At 41.2% G+C, this 24,308-nt stretch overlaps 1 protein-coding gene across 3 annotated transcripts in view; it reads left to right on the forward strand.

Annotated features, from left to right (window-relative positions):
• Positions 1-4,021: 4,021 nt before the first annotated feature.
• The window catches only part of RHOBTB1 (Rho related BTB domain containing 1), a 53,284-nt gene continuing 32,997 nt past the window's right edge, over positions 4,022-24,308 (forward strand). The window contains exons 1-2 of one of the 3 annotated variants that reach the window (XM_061374048.1): positions 4,022-4,698; positions 6,803-6,901. The gene's annotated coding sequence lies outside the window, so the exon portion shown is untranslated. Of the gene's footprint in view, positions 4,699-6,802; positions 6,902-20,201; positions 20,397-24,308 lie in introns of those variants that run through there. The other 2 variants (XM_061374045.1, XM_061374046.1) reach the window with 2 other exon arrangements.

Here is a 24,308-nt window from a genome sequence, read left to right on the forward strand (position 1 = left end):
GCTGTATGGGTTGACTTTTATCTCATGTGGGCTTAGTTAGCAGAGCTAAAAATGTTAGCCAATACAAGATTTGAGGCTGTCTTCTGAACAGATACAGATGATAACCTTGTGAGCTCAGCTGTCTGCTCCAATTGCCTTGGTGTAGTGTGTTTCCAGTAAAAATTACAGGAATTTGGACAGTTTGTACTAATTGAAATTGCCCAACTACACACTTTGTACACAAATGTTGTGGAAGCACTGTGGAAGCTTCCTCACTGGGGCTCTAAATATGAGTAACCGGAACTCTGAATAAACTCTTTCCAAACAAAATAAGTCTTCCATTCCTAGGGAATAACTAGCAATCTTCCTTTGCCATTGGTACCACACCTGCAAAGGCAATTCTTTTTCAGGAATTATTCCAAATCTTAAAATTTACCCAAATTGTTAACACTTTTTCTTTTTGCTTCCTTAAGAAGGGGCTTACAATACCAACTGTTATTTATCGTAAAGGCCCAGCTCTTGGAATCCTGAGATTATCATCCCACATGTCTTTTACATAGTTAAAGCAGAGGGTATGCTGGTGTTTGACAGTACTCAAAAGGAATGGTTTATGTGCTGAAGTCATTCTATCCATGGCAGCATGGAGTTACACACAAGCTAATTTACCCTGCTGCACAATTCCGCGTATCAATACAGCATGTACTGGTGCAATATGCATGTATAGAGCAGCACTGATAAATTTCAGGCCTTCATGACTCCACAGGAAACAACATGAAATAGAAATCATCAAAAGAAGAAAGCAGATTCAGTGAACACCACTTTTGTTCTGGATTTCATGATCTGGGGGCTAGATTCATTAGTTCTGAACGGGATGCCTGACTCTGCCTTTCAAACAGGAGAGCCTTTTGACAGCAAGGCCAGCCTGCCTCTACCTGCAATACTGCCAGCTCTGGCTGTCTTTAGACCATGTACCAGTTCTTCTTTAGCCTAGAGGAGCTATGTTGCCAGAAACTCGCCACAACCAACTTTAAATGCTGCTGCTGGGTGACATGAAGCACTGGCAACTGCACAGTGCCTGGTCTCCCAGTTCTCAAAACTCCTCCTGAACCCATAAACAGGAAGATCCGGGATGAAAAATCAAGTCCAATACACTGAGTAACCAGAGAATTCCTGTAATACCAGGCTACTGGGCCATTCCCCAAACTTTAGCTAAGAATTTCAGCAATAGGCTCTACAACCCTTTAAAATACCAAATGGTGCCGGATTCCTTATGACTTCCCACTATTCTTCTCTTTCAAGAGTTCTGTTACTGTATTATTGCTAGAGAGGTCAGATGCCCTGAGGACAGTGTTAAGTGGGAACCATCCTGGTACGAGCACAGGCTTTTTAGCTATGATTCAGCATGAAAACTCTTTGCTGGCAAACCGAGGTGAACAGCATGGCGTAATTTACTCAGCAGATAGAAACGTTAAACATAGAAAGTATACACACTCCACAGAAACACACAGACTCTTATCCTGCAAACGGATCCAACATTTCATTATGCATGTGCTTACACAGGTCGTAGGTGTCCCTGCTACTCATACCGAAGGGGGACACGGCACCTCCCCCCTGCGGGGATGTCCGATCCCGGCCCCGCCAGCGCAGCCGCTCCCCTCTTTAGGCCCCGCAGGATTTCCTGCCTCAGCAGCCCCTCAATTCCTGGAAACGGTTTCTCCCGAGGGCAGGAAGTAAGGCGCGCCGCCGCCCGACGGGGCGAGAAGCCCCGGGCAAGGGGGGGCACGGCTACACCCCTGCAGCGGCAGCAGGAGCCGTCGCACCGCACCCGAGCAGCGGCACCGCCTCCTTTCCCCACCCTTTTCCCGCCGCCTCCGGCGCGCGCGGCTCTAACGGCTCTAACGGCTCTAACGGCTCTAACGGCACCGCGTGCTCGAGCGCGCTCACGTGACAGCCCGGCGCAACCCGCCCCAGGGGGCTGGTTGGCTGCTTGAGGTGAGCCGGCCTCTCCGCTCCCCGCAGGCCGGCCGGGCGGGGCGGGGCGGGGCGGGGCAGGGCAAGACAGCACAAGATAGGACAGGGCGGGCCGGGCCGGGCCGGGCGGTTGGTCGGCTGGCTGGTTGTACAGTACAGTACAGTGTAGTGTCTTGCGGTATAGCACGGCACCGCTGAGGAGGTGAGCTGCGCCGGGTAAAGCAGGGCAGAGCGCTGCGCGCGGCGGCTGGCACTTCTACCGTTGTCCTCAGCAGGTCCCGCTTCGCGCTCAGGTGAGACTCGCGGGCCCGGTGGAGCTTACGCGGGCAAGGAGGAAGAGAAGCAGGCGCCCCTGCTGCCAGGCGCTGCCCGAGTCTCCTGGGGCGCTTGCCGTGGCGGACGCGTAGGGACGGGGGTGACCCAGCGGGTTCGGGGCGGGGCCGGACGGGGTGGCAAGCTCCGCCGGATCCGAGTAACGCGGGAAGCTGCCGGCGCTGGAGTCGCTGACAGCTGCCGCGGAGAAAGGAGCTCGGCGGGAGGCCGAGCTACTGCGGGGCTCGTGACAGCGCTGCCCAGAGGGCTGGGGTGAGCCGGCTGCCGCCACCCCTCTGAGAGCAGGTCTTGACAGGAGCCCCGGCTGCTCCGGAGCGCTGGGCGGGACCCGGCAGCTGCCTGGCCTGACCTGACCTGGTGTCCCGTACTCTTCCCCGGTAAGACTAAGAATGCTGACCGTTCCCTTGGGTGTGCAGGCGGTCCTCCTGCAACGCTATTGAGTTGTTAAATACCGTTAGATGTATTTATTCTGTCGTTGAAGACGTTGTAAATAGTGTGCTGCGGTATTTATTGCTACGGGTGATATGACTTTTACTTGTTTGTGCAGAGGGCTTCTTTATACTATTTATTCTGTCTGCCCCCTCTTTTTGAAAACACAATGGGCAAAAAACTAAAATCTGTTCGTATTTTACTTTCTAGATATTGATCTGACACATTTGCCCTAAAAATTAAGGTTACCTCTCCTATAGATTCTCCAGGCCTTTTCTAAATGTACTTTGTTTGAAAAGCAATTTACCAAATTAATGTAGCATGCCCAAAGATAACTTGAGTTGACGTACAAGCAAAGTAACATCTATGGCATGAGCAAAAATGGAATATTCCTGCCCTTGGGTTCCATTTTAATCTTAAATTATTAATGGGTCTCTGCATTACATGAATGAAATTTGCAATCAGTACAGAGTGCAAATGCACACAGAGAACCAGATACAAGAGGAGCTGGTTATGAAGAATCATATATCCCCAAAAAGACTAGCAGGGTGAAGTTAGAGAGCCCCTTCTGTTCCTTACAGCTGTTGAGAACCTCTGGGGGGGAAGCAGTGGGCCATATCCAGCCCAGCAATTTAGCAGGTCTCAGGAATCATAAAAGGGTAAAACTTTTCCCTTCAGAGAAGGGAGCATAGGAAATTAGAGCTTTAGTACATATATTTTTGTTTAGCAGCTGTTAGAACTGAGTCATTGTGGGTGCTCCTAAGGTAGGGTTTAGTGGTAATCATGGTATCCAGTCTTCTTTTAGAACCTGATTGACAACTTTTTACCAAATGCCATCATTTGTACTTAGTTAAATGAAAGTATTTGCATCATATGTCATTAGTTACTTCTGTCTATGTAATCAATACAGGAAAAAAATCTTTTATCGCTAAGGGACACCCCAGAAAAAGCAGACTTGCCTAAACTGAAGTAGGAAGGGCAAAACACCTGCATTTACTATAGATTCTGGCATATTAAAGGTTTGAAAATATGTTAAGAGGAAATGTTAGGTTAGGTATCAATGGGAAGCAAAATTTCTGCTGTCTGTTCAACCATGTAATGTACAGCAAGTGAGGTGTTTCATAGTAAAGATTACAATAGTGGACTAAGGTTCTGCTCTTTTACTTGAAATTCTTTCAATATTTGAACTTTTAAAAGCAAAATCTTGAAGTAAGGCCATATTAAGCAAAGCAGAAACATTATGCTTATAAGCCGTTACTTTTCTTCCACCCAATCCTTCTTAAGTTCGTTGAAGAGATTTGGGCAGATGTACTGTAAATGTATGATGTTACAGAAACATGAAACATAGAGATGGTAGGCAAGTAAAAGGGAGCTCTTAAGCAGGTTGAGAGGATAAAATTCTTCAATATTATTATTTTGATAATAGTCTTAAAACTGGGTGAGAAAAAAAAGACTGGATCAACTTCAGCTATTGAACAAGCCAGAGGTGAAGCTGAAGTGGATTTGAGGAGAAAACTGGGCTGAGTTTTCTCTAGTGTCATCATGTTAGCAGAGTTACTTGTCCATAGCAGAAGCTTCTAGGCCAGATCATACATAACTGGTTGTGCATTGGCACAAAGGAGCCATCTAGGGAGCCCAGTGTTCTGCATGGTCTCGTCTTCTTGGGAGACTTGAGCCTGCCTTGCACTGCAGTTGTATCACCCGTCAACCTGCGGGAACAGCCACCTGCTCCTCTTCTTCCTGCCTGTTTAAAAGAAGTTCTTCACCTTGGAGAATAAGTCCGTATCAGTACACCCCTCACTGAATTACTCTTTGTTCCTGACTTTATTTTCCCTCAGCTTATGGTGTCCTTATTGCAGGCCCTGTGGACAACACCATAGTGAGCATTAGTTCACGTAATGCCTGCCTGAGTGAGCAGCAGATGGGAGAGAGAGGGAATTGCAGTGCCACCACTAGAACTGATGCTCTCTGGTGCAGGCACGCAGGGTAAGAGTCACATAGAGCCAGCTCTCTTTTCAGCTGTGAGCTCAAGACTCAGAAAAGGAAGTTGCATGTAAGGTTTAGCTGCTGTATTCTTCTGAGTGCAGATCTTCATTACAGAAATAAAAGATTTTCCACTACCATGGTAGGGAACATATTTATAATTTGGAGTTGTAATCAGGCAGCACAATGCTAATTAATAATAGAACCTTTCTTTTGTGGTCCCAATTATCTTCAAACCCAGAAAGCAGAAGTAAGATTGAGGGTCATGGGGTTAGGAGCCAGAAACTTTTTCTTTTTTTTTTTTCTGTCAAGTGGGACTTTTAGGCTTATGCTTTAGTAACGGTGAAAATCAGGTTTAACTACATTTCTGTCTGTTTACACTCTTCCCACAACTGGTTTGACTTTACAGCATAATAATTAAAAAAGTCTTAGCAAGCAGGAGAGTCTCAATGTGGCCTTTAAGAGAACAATAATGTAAATAATTAATGGCTTCTGAATAAGAATTATGAATGAGTTGGTAGAAGGGCTTTGCATGTCTGTTTCAGAGTAAAAAGGATTTTAATGTATCTGCGAAGGCTATGTCTGTAGATTTTAATGAGAGCAAAGCACAGAAAGGCTGGTTGGAATGTGAAATGTCTCAGTGTAATAACAACAGAGAAATCTGAGGTTTATGATCAGATAAACCAGATCTTTTTGTTTGGTTTTGGGTTTTGGTTGGGTTGTGGTTTTTTGTTTTGGTATTTTGTTTTTGGTTTTTGGTTGCTTTTTTTTTTTAAAGAAGTTGTGGATAACTTCTGATCTGCCATCAGTACTGAGGGAACGAGTGAACAGTCATGAACGATAAACTATCACATAAATAAGTATTAAATAGTTTGAGAGCCCTGTGTGTGCTAATGCCACTATTTAATTCATTATTTGGGGTTTTATTTCACTGTGGGATAAGGCTATTATTTGTAGGGCTCACAAAGGGACCTATGTGTGGAGACTTTAAGGGCCTGCCTTCAGAAAGTCAGGGTGAACACAGTAGAAAAGATGGTGAGAGGATTCTTGACAGTTATATCTGCATGAAACATGCCAGTTGAGGAAGACAAATATGGTCTTGGCCACTAGAATGCTTACGGATAAGTAGCAACGCTGCTTCCAGGGAAAGGAAGCACATCTAAATGGCTGTAAATATCATGCCTCCAGCTCTAGTGTCAATTCCAGTGGCTTGCCTATTCTACAAAGATGGAATGATGTGTTAGTTCATTTTCCTATTTGCCCTTGCTATTGTCTTGTGAAGAGTATCTACAGAAGATGAGAGTTTCTGTGAGAAACTAACTTGAATTGTAAATTCAACTCCTAAATGTTGCTGTTAAGGAGGGAGAAATGCCTAGAAAAGCTAAGCAGGTCTCCAGCCTCTTCAGCAGAGAATCTGCCTTTCACTTCTGCTTTTCAAGATAGCATGAAGCCTCTGAAAGGTACTTGTATCATTGAGTGTTGCATTTAGAACAGCATCTGAGGTGACATCAATGTTGCTCTCACCTTAGGTTCTTGGAAAACCTCAGCCTTGCTCCTGGATGGAAACCAAGCCACAGTAATGCAGAGATTTACCAAACCAAATGATTCACTTGTATAATTAATTTAATTTGTGACTAAAGGTGAAAGCTACACAGAAGTCCCAGTTCACATGTCATCAGGCTGGCGGCTTATCTTTTAAAGTCCTGTGGGCAAAAAAACCCACCCTCTTCAGGATCTTTAAGCTAATCTATGAGGAACTGGTTAACTGTGATAAGCAGTGTTTGGTTCTGACATGAAAGGTGGATTTTTTTTCTTTTTTCCCTAAATCCAGAGGAAAATTATTCAAGAAAAAGTTCTATTTGACAGAGCTGTGTCCATCTCCAGTTATGCACAAAAGCTTGTGATTTCTTCATGGCATTGGGGTGAAGATGCAGATATTCAGTTAACCTGTTTGAAACTTTGAAAGGTTGTTTTGTTGAGAGGCCTGTTTTCCAATATAAAATGGATCATAAGAAATGTCTTTGCTATTGCATGTATTATTTTAGGTTGAAAACAGTAAGGCTTATTCTTTCTCTTTTTTTTTTTTTTTTTCTCTTTTCCGTTTCAGGAGTGCCGCAATAAGAGAAAGACATGAAATATCTTTAATGGACTTCTGCTTTTGATCAAGCTGTTAAAAATGGATATGAACATTATTTTCTCCTGTGAGGTAAGTAGTCTTAGGGAGAAATTAAAATAAAAAATAAAAGAAAAACTGGCTAATTTCACTTAGCATTGTCTGTCACTGCTGCTGTTCTGTCCAGCAGCTTTTTGTCAGGTGTTTTAAAATTATAGCATTTGTGACTTGGAGAAATTTGTACTGAAAGTCTTAACTGAAAAGTCCTAGAATTAATCCTTTCACTTACAGGATTAGTCAGACTTGTTCTGATATTCCAGTAGATAAAAACATATGTGTAAAGGATCTGCATTGTTGCAGAGCTAGTGTAATGGGTGGATTCTGCACATAGTAGCTTTTGACCCAGTGCAAGCTTTTCTTCAAGGCATCAAAGAAATGTAAGCTGTAAATCTAATTTTCAAGAGTGAATACTTATGCAGGCTGACTGAAGGTGCAGGAAATGAGTGAGATCCTGGGATAAAGAAAGAGTTTGTACCAAAAATACGCAGGTACTCTTCCATGCTACCAGGCAGCTTTCTCTGTTCCTGCTCTGTGCAGCCTAGGAAGAAGGTGGGGCTGTTGGCAGCCTGAATTACAGATGCATATTAATAATGCTTTTGCCAAGTCCCACACTCAGATCTTCACAGGTTCATACAGTAAACATGTAAGTTAGTAAAACAAAATAAATCTCCTTAATTTAGGATCACAGGAAAATTCAGGTTGTCTATGACCTCTATATGAAGCTACCTGCTCGAATTTTGGAGTAGTCAACAAAATTAGGTTCTTTTTACCCATTGGCCTTCACAGTTTGTTATATATTGATTAGCATTAACAAAAGGTAGATTTATATCTTTCCATATGTACTAAATGTACGTTATAATAATGCAGATAAGAACATAACATGCTACTAAACTTTGTCAGACAGGAAAATATTTTAATTACGACAGGATTGTACAATAATGGTCTGCCTCTCTGAACAAAGGAAACAATAAATCTCTAAAGTGTTCAGTTCTTGCAATTACAAATGAAACCTCTACAGGTCATCTAATGCAGTGACATGCTGCCAATGTTTTCAAGACTGCTTTGCTGCAAGAATGACCCTTCCCAGGCATCTCTAGGAAATCTATTTATTTACTTCCTCATGTAAGCAAAATTGCTTTCACATAATAAAGGGAAGTGAACGGGTTGCTTATCCTGACTCATACATGTTACTGAAACTTTTCCTCTGAAGTGTAAATATTTGTTCATGGGAAAACACAGTGACAGTGTGAATAAAAATAAGCATCTCGTCAGGAAGCTTAGGGAGCAATCACTCCCCTGGGCTCCCAAATTAAACACAAACCAGGCATTCCCCCCCATCATTATGTACTACCAAATAGAATGTTTTGTGAGCCCTAGAAATAATTACTTCAGTGTTTTGGCCAGGGAAGGTCATACAAAGAAGGGGTTAATGCTGTCAGGAAAAAGACATTTTGAAATTCAGACCCTCATAGGAGGATCATTGAAGTGAACAGGCACTTGGTTTACTTTGGATTTATGCTTATCTCAATGTGCTTTGAATTGATCCCTCAAAATTTGTAATTTAATAGCTTTAATAGTTACATTAGTAATTTAATGAGCCTCATCCAGCACATCATCAAAGACAAATATACACTTTGTGAACAAAAATAGAAGTCATTTTATAGGTAATGCAGTTCCCGACAGCCAGTATATAATATTACATGTATGCAAGTTCTGATTGTCACGGTTTAACCCTAACTGGCAACTAAGTGCCATGCAGCTGATTGTTCACGCATTCCCTTCTCAATGAGATGGGAAGGAGAGGTGGAGGAAAGGTAAAACCTGTTTAAATTGTGAAAACAGTTTAATAATTGAAATAAAAGATAAGAATATTATAATAGTAATGAAAAGTGAGACAACAAAAAGAGAGGGGGTAATAAAACCCAAGTTAAAAAGAAATAATGCACAACACAATTGCTCACCATCTATTGACAAATACCCAGCCAGTCCCCAGGCAACAACCAGCAGCTCCTGGCCAGCTCCCCCAGTCTATACACTGGGCATGATGTGCTGCTGTATGGAATACCCCTTAGGCTAATTTGTGTCAGGTGTCCTGTCTCTGCTCCTTCCCGCCTTCCTGTGCCCCTCCTCACTAGCAGAGCATGAGAGACTGAGAAATCCTTTATCAGAGCAAGCACTACTTATCAACAACTAAGGCATGGGTGTGTTATGAACATTATTCTCATACTAAGTCCAGAAATGCAGCACTGTACTAGCTACTAGAAAGAAAACTAACTGTATCCTAGCCAAAACAAGGACAATGATGCTATTAATTATTTAATATATACCAAGAGTGATCTCAGCATCACAAAGTACTTACTATGGCAAATGGCACACCTAAGAACCCAAATATCTCTCTTCACCTTTGATTCCACTGTCAAGTCTCACTTCCTAGCCTGATTTTCTGTATTTAAATGAATTTCTCAGTAGCATGCATAGCTTAAATAGTTAAGTCACAGAATGACGTTCTTGGAAACTCACTGTTTCCACACTAGTTTCTCTTGCTTCTGTGATTGTGTCTCACTTCTTGAACAGAACAAATCTGCATGCTGGGGCAAAAGTTAATTTACATTTTGTCATGTGCTTCAGTCAAGAAAATGCTACATCTGTGGAAGGCATGTCCTTGTAGAGGTGTTATTTGCTCTTTAATATCCCATTCACAGCTTACTTGCTTATGGGCTTTTATGTCACCTGAGGCATTATGAGATGAGTAATAGTTAATTTAGCTCTTGGTTAAAAAAGTTACTGCTCTCTCAGAAATTACTTTCTCCACACTCAGTGGAATAAAATAGGTGCACGTATGTTAGCAGCTAAAGTGTGGAGTCTGGCAAATTAATTTAATTGACAGTTTAGAAAGGTAAAAAACAAAGCTCTGGACTGTGCAAAACCAACAGAGAGATGTGTGTGTGTGAAACAGTAACCTTCAGTAGAATTAAATGTAGCAGAGCAAATTTTAAAATTTAAAACTGCCTGAGCTAGTTCTTCATAAGTTTATGATTGCTTGTGGCTAGAGATCAAAAAGTTGGGGGACTGCAGTATGTCTGTGGTTGGTTTTGCAGGAAGGGGCATTGTTGTTGTTTGTTGCTTTTAATCTTTGTAATTAAATTTATGATCTCTAGCACTGTGTCTCAAAGACTGTTGAAATCCTGTACTAAGCACATTTCAAACTTCACTATGGGATTTCCTGTGCTTTTGATGAAGGAGAATAAATGATTCTAACAATACCTATGCAGAATCAGGAAACGATTCTGTTGCTGTTAGGTGGGAAATGAAGAAAGAAATGGTGCAGTTCTGAAATGTCCATTAATTCAGTGACCTAAAGCAGGAGGGTACCTAACATGAGAAATCCAAGCTGTGACATAAAAGCAGTGCTGTCCCCAACAGCATCCTCTTGCCAGCTGGAATTACCTGTGTTTCATGCTTCTGGAAGCAAGGGCCTAGCATCCTCAAGATGAGGACTTGGAACAATAAAACATATTTACTATACTAACAGTACCTGAACTTCAGATACTTACTTGTTTTCACCACTTCGTCAGTGATGAAATGTACGTCTACACAGTCTCCTACTGGTCAGATATTCCAATAACAGTCTTGAGCAACAGTTACTATTTACACCTGACACACATATATATGTTGTAGCCCTTATGACTGTCCATGTTTCAGTTCTTGATTTATGGCTATTGCTAAACACTTTAACTCCTTAAATTCAGTTCTTCTATTTCAGATACATGTTTTCGACTGTGATATGTGCTTAGGTGTATATGTAGATTATTGGTCACTAAATAAAGATGAACATTGCAAAAAAAAAGTACTCACCAGTCTTCTAAGGAAGTATGTGTGGGTCAGTCTTTTCTTGACACAGTGCAACCGTCTCTATTGGAATTTCTCTAGGGGTGAATTTCATTCTTTCAGTCCTCCCTTCCTTGTGTGTTTGCAACAGTGGTTCCCCCTAGCAGCACTATAAAGGAACTCTCAACATTTCTCTTACAGTATTAATACAGTAGTATTTTAGCTATAGTTTTGAATTTCAGCTGGAAGCCTAATGTAAACATAAGTGCTGTTTGCCTATTTTAAATTGGAGTGGTGGAGAAATGTTGCTGTTCTGTAGCGTATAGTTTGACAAAATTTTGTAGGCAGTTGCTTCTGTAAATAAGTCATACTTTTTTGTGAAAAAGTATTTCAGAGACGAGTTGGGGGAGCCATTCACTTCACTTGAGGCTTCTATTATGCTACAAAATGCACCCTGCTCTAGGACTATTGCCAAGATGTATGGGAGCAAATAGGATTAATACTTTTGTAGTTCTTCTCTTCTACCCTTACCCAGGAAAAGGACTCTTGCTTGAGTCAGAAAAGACTGTAAAAAGTTCTTTAAAAATAAAAAGCTACATACCTCGCTACTTTACTGAAGAAGAAAAAAAGCTGTTAGTAGAGTTTGTGATGCTTTGGCAATGTGAATTCCAAGCAATGAGTGCATGAGAAATTTCAAGGCACTGGGATACTTTTGATTTTGTTAAAGCTTTCTGAATGCCTGGCTAAATTCAGAACCACTCCTGGTGGTTCTAGTTTGGTTTTAGTTTTGGTAAATCTGCTCCCAAAATATTTAAATGCTGCAGTTATCTGTTTGCGTATGTATAATTGGAAAGTCATGTCTTTTTTCTCCATACTTTCCAAATAACACTGTATACATTTATTATACATTAATTCTTTATTCCCATGTCTTTTGCCTAATGTGTGTTTCAAACCTGTAACAGTGATACTTTGACAGGTCCTGGAGATAGTATGTCCCACACCATCTATAAGAACTGTAAATATGTGCAAGAAATATGTTCTTTCATGGTTTTTGAATAGTAGCAGAATCATTTTTGTAGCTATTTCTAATAAACATAATTTAGGAAAGTCTTACCAAACTGTCTGCAGTGAAACATGCAAACTGTCTTCATTCCAAGCTTCTTAGACTTGGAATCACTTGTGTGCATTTGTTAGTATGGATCACTTGTGCACATTCATTTGCAATTTCTGCAGTTACTGTTATCCTCCAGCTACACTCTTTTGCTAGAATTTATAGAATGTGTTTCAGTGGCAGAAAGATATCCATCAGAACCAACCCTGGTAATGTTATTTCTGCATATGCTTTGGCTCAGTGGGGAAACAAAGAAGTGGTACTAGATTTGCCTGGACATGCTGAAGCAAACCACTAAAACAAATGAGCAGTGTTTGGACAGTAGAGCTCTTTTGGTGATATAATCCAATCTAACCCACAGAATTTAAGTTTGTGTTGCAAAAGTGCACTCTTTGCAAGCTTATCTGTTCTAATGTAACTAAATTATGTCATTAAACTGGTGTAAATGGTTGTAAGAGGCACAAGATCTTACCTTCCTGGAAAAGCTTTCAAAAAATGTACAGTTCAAATTTAGAGAATGTGCAGAATATAACAGAATTTTCAGACTTTTAATTTAGATCTTTAATAGTTGAAGCCACAGTGTTGCTACAGTGCAGAATCACACTATTCAAAATAAATGAAGAATTGTACTGCAACCTTAGGCAGGGGAGGATTGTAATCCAAACCAGTACATGCTTTAAACAACCTAGTGGAAAAAGTATTAAAGTGATAGGTGTTTCATTCAGTGCTTGTTTCAGCTACTTTAAGTTATATGTCTTTATCTTTCTAAGAAAGACAGTCATGTTGCAGATAATTCTGTGGACTTTTTCTTCTTGAGTTATCACCTGAATTGAAGCCCAGAGGAGTCAATGGAAGTTTTTCCCCAGCAGTTTCAGTAGGATTTATATCAAGCTCTTAAACCATAATTGGGGTCTTCTACTTTCCTGTCTAGCTAACTATGGGACAGAGGTATAGAAGAGTAAGTTGTAGTTAATAAGGCTGTTTCTCAAAGATTAATGATGGTGAGATTAAGCTGCCCTTGATTCTACTATTTAATCCTGCTCTGATGGTTTGACACCCTATAAAGATCAGAATATGTCTGTTGGCTGCTGTTCCTGTATATAAGCATTGAGTCAGAGACCAATAATACTAGTCTTTGGTGACTGTGAAAAAGGAGAGAAAGTACACTTTGCTTCTCTTCCCCTCGCTACCCCACCATACATCTTCCAGTTCTTGTGATTAGAGATCTATGTTCAAGACTTGTTCTTGTGATCTTTTTACAGCACCAGTATAAGTGACTCAGAGCAGTAATGGTATGTCTCTATTTATGTTATTGCTCCTGTAGAATTTATGCAATCTTTGACCAATATTTCAGCTTCTAAAATTTGGTCTACATTTTGTATCCTTCTACATATAAAGCTACTAGGCCTTTAAAGTATTGGGTGATTTTTATAAGCCTCAAAAGGCAGGGAGAGCATTTATAATGCTTGAAAGAATGAGAGCTGATCCATTTATATATGGCTTTTAAAAATCAGTAGCTCAGATCAAGAGTGAGAAGCAAAGACTGATCGCCATTGAAAAAACTCCTCTTGTAGTACAAAGGGGTTCCAAGGTATCACTGTCTCTTTGAAACTCAGACAGAAGTTCTTTTTGACTGATCTACATAGAAAAGGGATGGAGACTGACAGCTAGCCAGGAGGCCAAACAGACAGAAAATCTTCCCCAGCTGACTTTGCTACGACTTTCATTCCACAAAAAAATTCTTTCCATTCCATTAACATCTGATTAGATAGAAGAAATGTTTTAAGAAATTATTAACAGTTATGAGGATGACAGCACTACAGGTGAGATAATTGGGTAACATGGTACAGACATGAAATGAGTTCTTCAGTGTGAGAATTGGATTAGCATTTCATATGTATGTGTGAATGCTGATCTGTGATATGGCAATAAAGAGTTATTCTGGGCTCAAAATGTATTTCTGGTGTGTTCCAGTCTGAGATCAGGGGCAGTACTTAGTGACAGAATTGTCAAGAAATTAGAATAATTCTTCTTGTATTAGTCAAACTTTCACTGCTGGATTAAGCATAACATTACCCTTAATTTTGGTTAATGAGCTTTATAGCACTTCAATAGGTTGCCCTAGAGAGCAAACCATTGATTTTGAAGATGAATCCCCTGTACCTTAGAAAATACCTTTAACACTGGAAATAGTTGATAAAGCAGGCATCATTTAGATAGTTGGGAAGAAGTCTTACAACACTTTGATGCAATCACTTACAGTTGCATTTCCTTGCCAAACAGCAAAATGATACACATTCAAGAAGAACTCCTCTTACTAGTCACTTCCTCCCATTTAGTTTCTGTTTAGAATTATTCTTAAAAGGTGATTAAATGGTTCTTACTTATTTTGTAGTTTTGAGGATCTAGAATAGAATAGAGCAAATAAAAGCTGTTGCAAACTTGTTACCATTTTAAAGAATTACATGTTTAATACAAAAATGTGCTGCATAACAAATTAATACAGCCTTATTCTCTCTAGGTTGTGAATGCAGCGAGCCATAACTCTGCCACTTGTTCCCTTGGGAGACTCTTATATAACCTCTCAGCTGTTTCTCTTGCTGTGTTCTTCATATTAAGCCAAAATTTTACTCTGCTTATTTCTATTATGGTACACCTAACTTTGCAGCCTGGATTATTCAAATGAATCCACTTCCTTTTAAGACCAGATTATACAGCTTGTAGAAAGAGAAGCGCAGTAGCAAAGGCAATAATAGAGTTTTTTAAGGTTTCACAAGAGAGACTCAGACAGCAGAAGTGAACAGGCTGAGACATACTAACTCAGTGGAGCACCCTTCCAGCAGGGAAGTCTAACCATGTACTGGGCTACTTTAGGACAAGCTAGTGAGGTCAATGGCAGTCATTATTACCCTCTATTCAGTACTTGTGAGTCTGCATCTGAAGTACTGTCCCGAATTTCAGCCTTCACAGTACTGAAGAGATTGACCAACTGCAGAGAGTTTAATGAAGGGCCATTAATACGGTTAGGGGGCTGAAACACAAGATGTACACAGAGCGAATGAGGGAGCTGTTTATCTGGCCTGGAGAAGAGAAGACTAAGAGGGCATCTAATTACTATCTCAGGTATCTAATAAGGGTTATAGGGGAAACCAGGCTCTTCTCACAGTTGCACAACAAAAGGACAAAAGGCAGCAGTCACAAGTAGCAGCAAGGTAAATTCTCACTGGGTGTAAAGAAAAACTTTGTCATAGTGAGTGGCTAAGCAATGGAACAAGCAGGTTGGAGACTGGGCTTAGCATCCTTGACCTGATCAAGCTTTGAAGCTAGCTGTGCATTGAGGAGAAGGAGGTTGGACTAGATGACCTCCAGAGGCCCCTTCCCATCTAAATTGTGATTCTGTTCGGGGGTGAGGTGAGGAGAGCAGTATCTTATAACTAACAGTTTAAATATGAAAGCGAGAAAAGGCAAAAGCCAATATCTTACATATGATTAGACTAAAAACTAAAGCATTGCAGAAATATAGCCCTCTGAACAAGTGGTAGGTATATACTTCTTATGCAAAATTATAATTACTAGCATTTTCCTTCTCTAGATATTTCCTTTCTGGTTTACCCAGTTTAAAATGTGTGCATATACTAAGCATTTTATAACCCTCTGCTAGTGAAAAAGAATGTGGAAATACAGTGCATAGAGCAAGCAACTGCTGCTATATATCATTCATGGAATGCTTTAATAAAATCTGGGGTGCTGCAGGCTTCTTAGGTGATGCTGGTTTTGCACTATATTTACCATTCAATGAAAAACTGAAAAAAACCCTTAAGAAATAAATGCATAGTAGTTAGTGGCTAATGCACACACACAGTGAATATATCATTGTATACATCAAGTGCCTCCATCTCTGAGAACTGAGACAATTGGTGTGATGGTATGAAAAGGGATGCAAGCGACCTAATCATTTTGCACAGTTGGCTGAGAATAGATGTTGACATCACTAAATAGAAGCACCTTACGTCAAAAATTGGCACTTTGTCCTTATTACACCAAAGAGAGACTGTGTACAATATGTAATAGTTTTGAAAAGAAAGCTAGTTGTGAATGCATAAGCATTTGGCATGAGAACATTAGAGTTCTGAATGCAAACCCACTAATACAAAAATTGTATTGACAGGAGAATTTTTCTTCAATGTGTATAGAATTTCATTACATAGTTGTTTCAAGGCATTTATTCTCTTTATGATTTTTTAATGGATAAAATCTAATTAAATATATCTTAATCCATTACAGAAGTAGTTCAAAATCATTTTTATCTACCCACATAATTAAAGCTTCTAGGCCTACTTGTGGGGAGGCTTCAGTGACAGGAGCTAAGGTAATTCTGATATTTTTGATCCACATGCTGCCAGTTGGCTGAGACTACATATATCACATACAATGGGTAGAGGATGAAGTCCACAACTGAAGCATTTCCTGATTTTGATTGTACATCATTTATTCATGTTCTTTTGTATTGTTGAAAGTGGGTTTCATGGTCTGTAGAGAGCACCTTCTGTTCCTGTGAGATTGCCATATGCAACATGGAGGCCATACAGGATAATTTAACTTACATTGTTTTGCTTAATTTCTGGTGCATTTAAACTTCTTTTCCACTAAGTCTTTTAATCTTAGCATGCTCTTAAATCTTCTAAAATGAAGGTCTGCTGCATTCAGGGATAAGGAAGACAGAGAAATTCTAGTTTGTCCTGTACTATTGAGTTCCTTTTTCGACTGTGCAAGATGGTCTGCCCAGTATCAGATCCACCCTTTCTCAGTGCACACTCAAGCCCAGTCCTGTAACTGTCCATGATGACTGTTGTCAGTGTGTATAACTTGTTAGGAAACTGTTCAGGCTTGGGTGTTGCTACTTAAAACAGAGGGGAAATAAACTCAGTTGCCCTGAATTAAAGCTTCAGTGAGTCCTCTAAGAGGGAGCAAGGGGCCACATCACTGGATTTTTTTTTTTATATATTTTTCTTTTTAAGCAGGCATCTGTGATAGATCCTGCCTAAACCTCCAGTACGGAGAAGACCCCCTTGCTTCCACATGGCCACAAATCTGGATCGGTCTGGGATGCAGACTTTCTGTGAAGACTGGTATACACTAATACAAAACCTAAACCCCAGACTTAACCATGCTTAGACTATTATTCTTATGCAGTTACAGCATGCTTAGATTATGATGAGGTTGTAAGAAGCACAGGCTAGTCCATTTCTTCCTCTTCCAGAAGAATTTTGACAAAGATGTGAAGTAAGTACTTGTAGTCCACTCTTCCTGCACCTCCTGTTATCCTGGGGTGGTATTTTTTCAACCTGTCTACTCCTGAGTCTTTCTCTGGTGTCAAAGGAGTGCAGAGGATGGAAGGGCCTGAGGGCACTGTGCTCCCGCATTTCTGAGCTGGTAGAAAGCTCCCTAAGGACTTTTGCTAACACTGCGTGTTGGATCAGCCTCTGAAGTTTAACTCTCCATATCCAGGAGTAGAAAGGTTATTTGTTAATTCAGTTATGGTTTATGCACAATTTATGTTCTGTCCTGATGTTTTTTTAATTGCCTGAGAAATATGTTATCAAAAAAAAAAAAAAAAAAAAAAAGGTTAATTTAGCAACAGAGTAACAAATAAGATGTTGTAGCATACAGGAATATACATTTACATTTGCACTTCAAAATGCATTTTGTGATTTAGGAATATTAAAATAATTCTAAGTAAGTAGAATTCTCAGTGGATGTGAATGCATTTTTAATTTAGTATTTTATTATTTTTAATCCACTTACTCTTAAATTCTGGGATAGTGTTAAAAGCACATAATGGAGGTGCAATGATGGAGCCCACTTGGCAGCCCATAGTCGTGCTTTAGTCTGTATGGCCTTGGCAGAAGCAGACTGTAGTTGAATGCTAGCTGTGGTCCAATGGCATGTCCTTTAGGATTGCTTGAAAAGATGGAACTTCTTTCCTTCTCCCTTTCCCTCTAGCTGTATTTTTCCCCTGAAAACAAATTAAAAAGTAAAATCCAAGTTGGCTACCTGGAATACTTCAACATCTAATTGGGTAAAGCTTTACCACTCATACATTTTTAATGCTTACGCAAAGTCAGTGGGAATACTTGTGAATTATTACTGTGCTTTCTTGTACCAAAGCCTAGAAACTGTCAGTTGCTCTACACTCTATTAGAGATGCATTCCAGCCATTTCTTACTTGTGTCACTCAGTTTTATGATCAAAACTCAACTGTTTGTTTAAAAATTTTGGAAAAGGTAAATATGATTCAATAGAGCTATGTCCTAGAGAACAGAGAGCTTCTAGCTGTTCTGGGGGTTCATTTTATACTTTGATGAAAAAGGTGCATTCTAAATTATCTAAGTTATACATTCGTGGTGGGAAAGCACTGAATGGTAAAAGTTGCTGTAGAGGGTAATTAAAATGGAAACTACATAGTAGCATGTAGCTATTTCCACAGCTGCAGAAGCCTTCAGGCTCTGCGTACCCTTTGATGAAACAGAAAACAAAGCAAAACAAAACAGAAAAATACAGGGAGAAATTTGAGACCTTTATCCTCATCAAAGCAATGTACTGTTTCTTTTTTTCCATTTTAACCACCTGTTTATTCTTTATGATTGCTGTATTCTGCTAAATTTACTGTTGTGCTGTGTATTTTTAGTACTGTGTACTAAAAATAACACTTTCTCCTTTCCTCCTGCCCTCTTATTGCTGCAGACAAGCTCTGCAACAAGCTTGCAGGAAGATCTAAAAGGTTGAGTGTTTGTTTTGGTTTGGTCTGGGTTATTTATTGCAATTCAATGCTTCTTGAGTCAGTATCAGAGCAAGTTTGGTTGCTTTGTCTGGGTTTTCTCCCACAGGATGCTAACTTACCTGTTCTGGCAACATTCACTCTGCAGCAGTGATAGTCTAGGTGTGTTTAGTACTAAGAAGTATTATTAAGTATTTAGAATTAACATTTGCCCTACTGAAGCAGTCAAGTAACAGGAATACCCTTTCTTTCACTCTGTTTGCTCAGCCCCCTCAATTCGGTGGGATGAACCTGGGCCTTACTGTTTTCCTAAAAGTTGCATGGCCTAAAAACAATTGAATACACAGGGATGGCTGTTCTTGCATAGAATGAAAAATGTTAACTTTCACTTCTGGAGAAAAAATAGTTCATGTAGAGCTTAAAACTTAAAAAATTGAAGATAATGATGCTATAAATTGTTAATTTGTTGACTCTTTTTACTTTTTGTAACTATCAATTTGGAATTTCTTTGATTGCAGGCAGTTGCCTGAGTGAGCATTGTTTCAGTTTCTGATACATTGAACTCAACTGAACATTGTTGCAGAGTTACCTGGTTAATGTAAGTTTGGCTTCTAGGTATTTGAAAACTGTACTAATTGACTATACCACATGCAGCTGGATGCTGTTAACCTGTTATTGATAGTGTTAACTGTGATTGGAAGTGGTGTGTTTTAAATTATTTTGCAACTTTTTCTTTTTTTTTAATTACTCTGTTATTGCTACAAGACTGCAATCTATGAGTCCAGGCTGCTGTAAGCGTCACAGTGAAGTCAAAAAAGTTCCCTTAGCTGCAGGAGTTGTTTCCATGCCCCCCTTACTGGTTATTACATTTTTGTTGATGTCAAGTGGTAAATAGATGAACCGCAAAGCAGTGTTACAGCAGGGATCCTGGTCTGAATTGTGTGTGCTTTTCCCACTTACATACAGGACCTTGAGCCATTTTCACTGTTTGGAAAACTCCAAGTCTAGATTGTCAGTTTAAGAGAAGGGGGTGTGGTTCAGTTGTGCATGTTTGTTTCACATGAAAGCTGCAAATATTAGTGACAATGGAGAGAAGTAATTTTGAAACACAGTACTTGCACAGTGCAGTACCTGCACTAAAAAACTGTGTACCCAATACAGGGGATTATCCAGGGAGGCCTCCAGGACTTTGCACTGTTTATGCAAACACATCATTTATAGACTGTAGATATATGCGAGTGGGGAGGTACTCATTCTTCACCCTGTTCGTGTCCGACCTTTTCCCGGGCGAGGCCGTGGCAGAAAGCCCCCCCAGTCCGCTACTGCCGGGATTGAAAAGGCGGGCGCGCCTCTGAGCTGTGCCTCCCTCTCGCTTCCCCGCCGCTGCTGGCAGACGGGCCTGGCGGGGGCGGAGGCGGAGGGCGCGGCTGTAGCCGCCGTCCCTTTACGCGCGGCCCCGGTTTCATGAATGAAATCCAATCGGCGCGCTAAAAATAGAACGTGGGGCTGCAGACGTCACAATGCGCGCGGCTCCCGCCGGCCCTGCTGCCGCCCGGCCGCCCCATCAGCCCCGCGGGGTGGGCTGGGGCAGGGTGGGAGCCCGCCGCACGGCCGGGCGGACAGAGTATCGCTGGGGGTATGCAGCCTCGCTGCCAGGTCAGGCTGGCTCCTGGCGCTGCCCCGCCGCCGTAAGGAGCAGCGAGAAAGGGGCGCGGCGGCGGCTGCCACCCCGCTCCCGTTCCACCGGGACCGGAGGCCAGCCTCGCTGCGTGCACCCCGGCGGCCGCCTGCCGGGCATCCCGCCCTCCCGGGTAGGTCCTGTGTCGCCCTGGCGCGATCATGCTCCGACTTGGGGGCGCACCCTCCGCGGCTGCGTGTGCGAGGCCGTGAAGGGCTGGCAGCCAGCGGCTCCGCAGGGCGCGGGTGGCGGCGTCCTGCGGGCACTGTCTCCCCGCAGGTGCGCTCCCGCCTCGTCGGGAGAAAGGAGGAGACATCCTCCCTCCCCGAGGACAGAGAAGGCTGAGTCCTTGATGAAGCTCATCTGTCTGGGTTCCTTTTCCAGTAAGGCTACAAGATGCAAGGCAAAAATAGAGAGGTACGATGCGTACGGGGAGCAGAAACCTCCTGGCGCTTGGTACTTACGAGTGTAATTTACTAAAAACCTGACGGATTTCTCGTTCTCCCTCTTTTTTCTTTTTTTTTTCTTTTTTTTTTCCCCCCCTCTTTCTCTCTGCTGTGTCTATGGAGTCTGTTGTGGGTTGCTGTGACAACAGCAGGAGGCTGCTGGGGGGTCTTGCAGCACACAGATTATCGGGTGTGTGTGTCGGGACCTGTTTGGGGCCACAGAAAAGGGCTATAGAGGCAAACAGTAGGGCTTTAATTCAACCTTTAGTGGGTGTTGTGGCATCCCACATCTAAAGCGAAATAAACTAGTCGCTGGACAGACAGGTAGTCTAGTTGGGAGCTCCAGGTTGCTTTCTATCAATCAAGGCACTACTCAGTCTTAGAAGGCAGCAACACACTTGTTTAAAAAATGGTAATAATAAAAGAAAGCCCTTGAATCTCTGGTCACAGCAAGAGCAAGGAAGTGATGCCAGAATATTCTCAATGACTTTGTTCATCCTCGGTTTGTGTACTATTTCAGGACACACAGCTGACTCAAAGCCAAATGTTCAGCTTGAACTGTAATAGAAGCTGAGGTGGAAATTACTTTGTTCAGTGTGCATAAGGGGAGTTCTTCAGATGCTGGGCTTTCTAGGCAAAACTAAAGCATATGTGGAGAAAAACAATGTTCTAAGGGCTACATCTGAGAGTTGCCAGACATACTCAAGTAGCAGTTGAGTGGCACATCTCTGTAGAAGCTGTATTTCAAGACTGGAAGTCACAGCACATGGAAACAGAATAGCTTAATTTCTTTATGTATTTTTCCTCTCCCATTAGGTTATTATTTTTTTTTATATGTGCATTGGATTTGTATGCCAGATTTTATGTCTTAGGTATACATTGTATCTATACACTATTAAAGGAGAGAGGTTCATGGGAGGAGGAAAAGGCACAACACTTGGAAACTTCAATATATGTACTAGGGTTCTTTAAGTGACTTAAGGAGCATAAGATCTGGAGCAGGCTCAGTTGCGTAGAAGTATTTTTATCCAAGAAGAAATAAACATCAATTTTAGCTCTCAGGAGCTTTCTAAAACTCCTGCCCTTTTAAAACTCCAAGTTTCACAAGTACTGTAGAGCATTAGGCTGAGAGGAAGAGCTGATACTTGACCAGTAAATACCAACATTTGATTCTTTCCTAATACATTTTATTCACTGGAAAAATGTTTAAGTCCTGCATCCAGATGTTGCCCTGTGCTAAAGGAGATGAAGGACAGAGAATCCTACAAACAGGAGAAGGAAAGGAGCAACAGGTGTTTGACAAGCTTCTCCCTTGCTCCCACCTATCCTGCTAAAAGAGCATGTTGTAGGACAAAGTATGTGCTTGGAAGGAAAGGAAAGGCTGAGCAGTCTGCTGCATGCAGCAAACTTGAAGCTCATATCAAGGCAAGTCTGACTGGTGAGAATGCACCCTTGGACCACTGACTGGGTTTCCATAAAAGAGATCAAAACCTTGTGGTGAAGGAGTGAATGGTGGCACACCGTGAATTGCTGCAGCTTGCAGTATGGGAGGTTATAGTTGGGTAGGTTTGTGAAGTATATTCCCTTTGACTCCTATCCAGCATAATTCTCCTTTTCTGTTTTCCACTCCTTTCTGTCCGACATGAAGGACACAAGATGGCAATTTTCCTCTTTTTTTTTTTATTTTTTTATTTTTCTTCAGGAATGAACATCTGTGTGGCACTGGATACAAATAAACTTTACATATACTCAGCTCCTGTACAATTCAAGTCATATTGCTGGATTTGCATTTGAGACATGAATACAGAACTTGACCCAAGATCTGAAAGTAGTGTTTATCTTAAGTCTGCCATCCTGAAGTATTTACTTTTCTAGTCAATGTTGAGGTTTTGGGGGGATTTTTACCTGCTGTCACTATGAGGTCTCACTCTCCTTATGTAGTTTCCTTGTAGCAGTAACATGCGGGAGTCAACAAAATCACATGTAACATCTTTCTAACATCTCTGATTAACAAAAAGGAGAATGCAAGAGAAATGTCACATAAAGTTCAATGAAACAAGAGCCTGATTCTCTCTTTTGGAAGGAAAACAAGCACAGAAATTGAATTCAAGAGTGTTCTGTGCTAGAAGGTCAACAGTGTCTCTGGAATATTTTTGTTTGTAGCTCTAGCAAAACTTGATAAATATTTTCCCCACAGAAATGCACAAAAGTTGGGAAATTGCCTTGTTTGGTAGTTATTGTTGATTTGTTTATTTTCCTTCTGTACTGTTGGGGAAACTGCTCAAAATAATGTTACCAAACAGCATACATGTCAACACCTGTCTTTAGAAATGGCTAAAATCAGTAACAACCTATGCTAGAATATCAGTAATTTAATGCTGTGCAAGTTTCTGATGCTCTTAGTTATGTAAGAGTAAAATCAGGGATTTCATGTAGTTTATTACCATGAAACCCAGTAGTGTTGAATTAGGCCTTTCCAGTGATCCTTCTTTTAATCTCAAGTTTTATGTTATCCCGGATACTCCTGAGCATTGCAGTCACTAAGGATTCAGCTGCAACTTTGCCCCAGTTATGTTGGTTCAAATAGCAGACTAGGAGCCAGATCACCTGATGCTCTATGTACATTAGTGGGTCATGTGTTGCGGTAGCAGGGAACCTAGGGATTAAAAAGTTGGTGCTGAGGACCACGTGTGCAGTGTCCATACTGCACACATTTCAGGGGCAAAGGGTGTTACTTCAGATAAGCTTTAATCTGGTCCTATGGATTGCGTGCTTGCTTATTAGTGGTGGGTGGCACATCTACCACTTCAGATTCATCTGAAAGGAAGTCAGTTTGTACACTCCGTGGCTGCACCTGATGCAAACCAAAGCATGGAGGATTTTCTTCAAAAATGTACTCTTTATCTGAACTAAAATGCTAGTAGAGGCGCACCCTTAATCTGCTCCTGCAGTGTAATCTTTTGTTGCAGAAGGAGGACCAATCTAAGGACTTCAGTGCACAGTGATATTTATGGGTGGCTGCTTTATAAAGTACCAGCTGTTTGGTGATGGTTATCGCCATCAGTGAGTATTGTCCATTCTTCAGTTACTTTGTTCCAAGCCACTTTTATTAATGTCAGCCACAGTTAATTTCAGTTTGTGATATGACAGATTATGACCCACAACAATGCCAGATCTTGGTTACTGCCTAGTCTGCTCTAGTCATCTCTTGGAAATTGAAAGAATAGTCAGTTGTAGCCAGTTGTATCTGTAATCCTAACAAAACACATTGGCAAAGCTAAAGTGTCAGCCTTAAATGAGTAAAAAATGTACCAGCTATGGATTATTTCCCTTTTTCCAGGGATGGGTCCAGTGTGGCCACCCTTCCTCATATCTCTGCACAACAAGAAAGAAGAAATAAAAAGAGGCGTAAGGGACCGCCCTGCTTTGTGGCCTGTTCTTGAGGCAGCCTCTGGAAAATTGGTGGAGGGAAGGGTGGCTTTCCCCCCATACAGAAAACACCCAGGATTCTCACACTTGAAATTCTGAAACCGTTAAATGTCCTTCACCTGCTGTATGGATTAATTTCTAGAGAGATGAAAAAAGGTCGCAAAAGATAT

The sequence above is a fragment of the Neopsephotus bourkii genome, unplaced genomic scaffold (assembly GCF_033783945.1).
Source record: "Neopsephotus bourkii isolate Nb327-2 ecotype Australia unplaced genomic scaffold, CSIRO-AGI_Nbou_v1 NB_1634, whole genome shotgun sequence".
NCBI lineage: Eukaryota > Metazoa > Chordata > Aves > Psittaciformes > Psittacidae > Neopsephotus > Neopsephotus bourkii.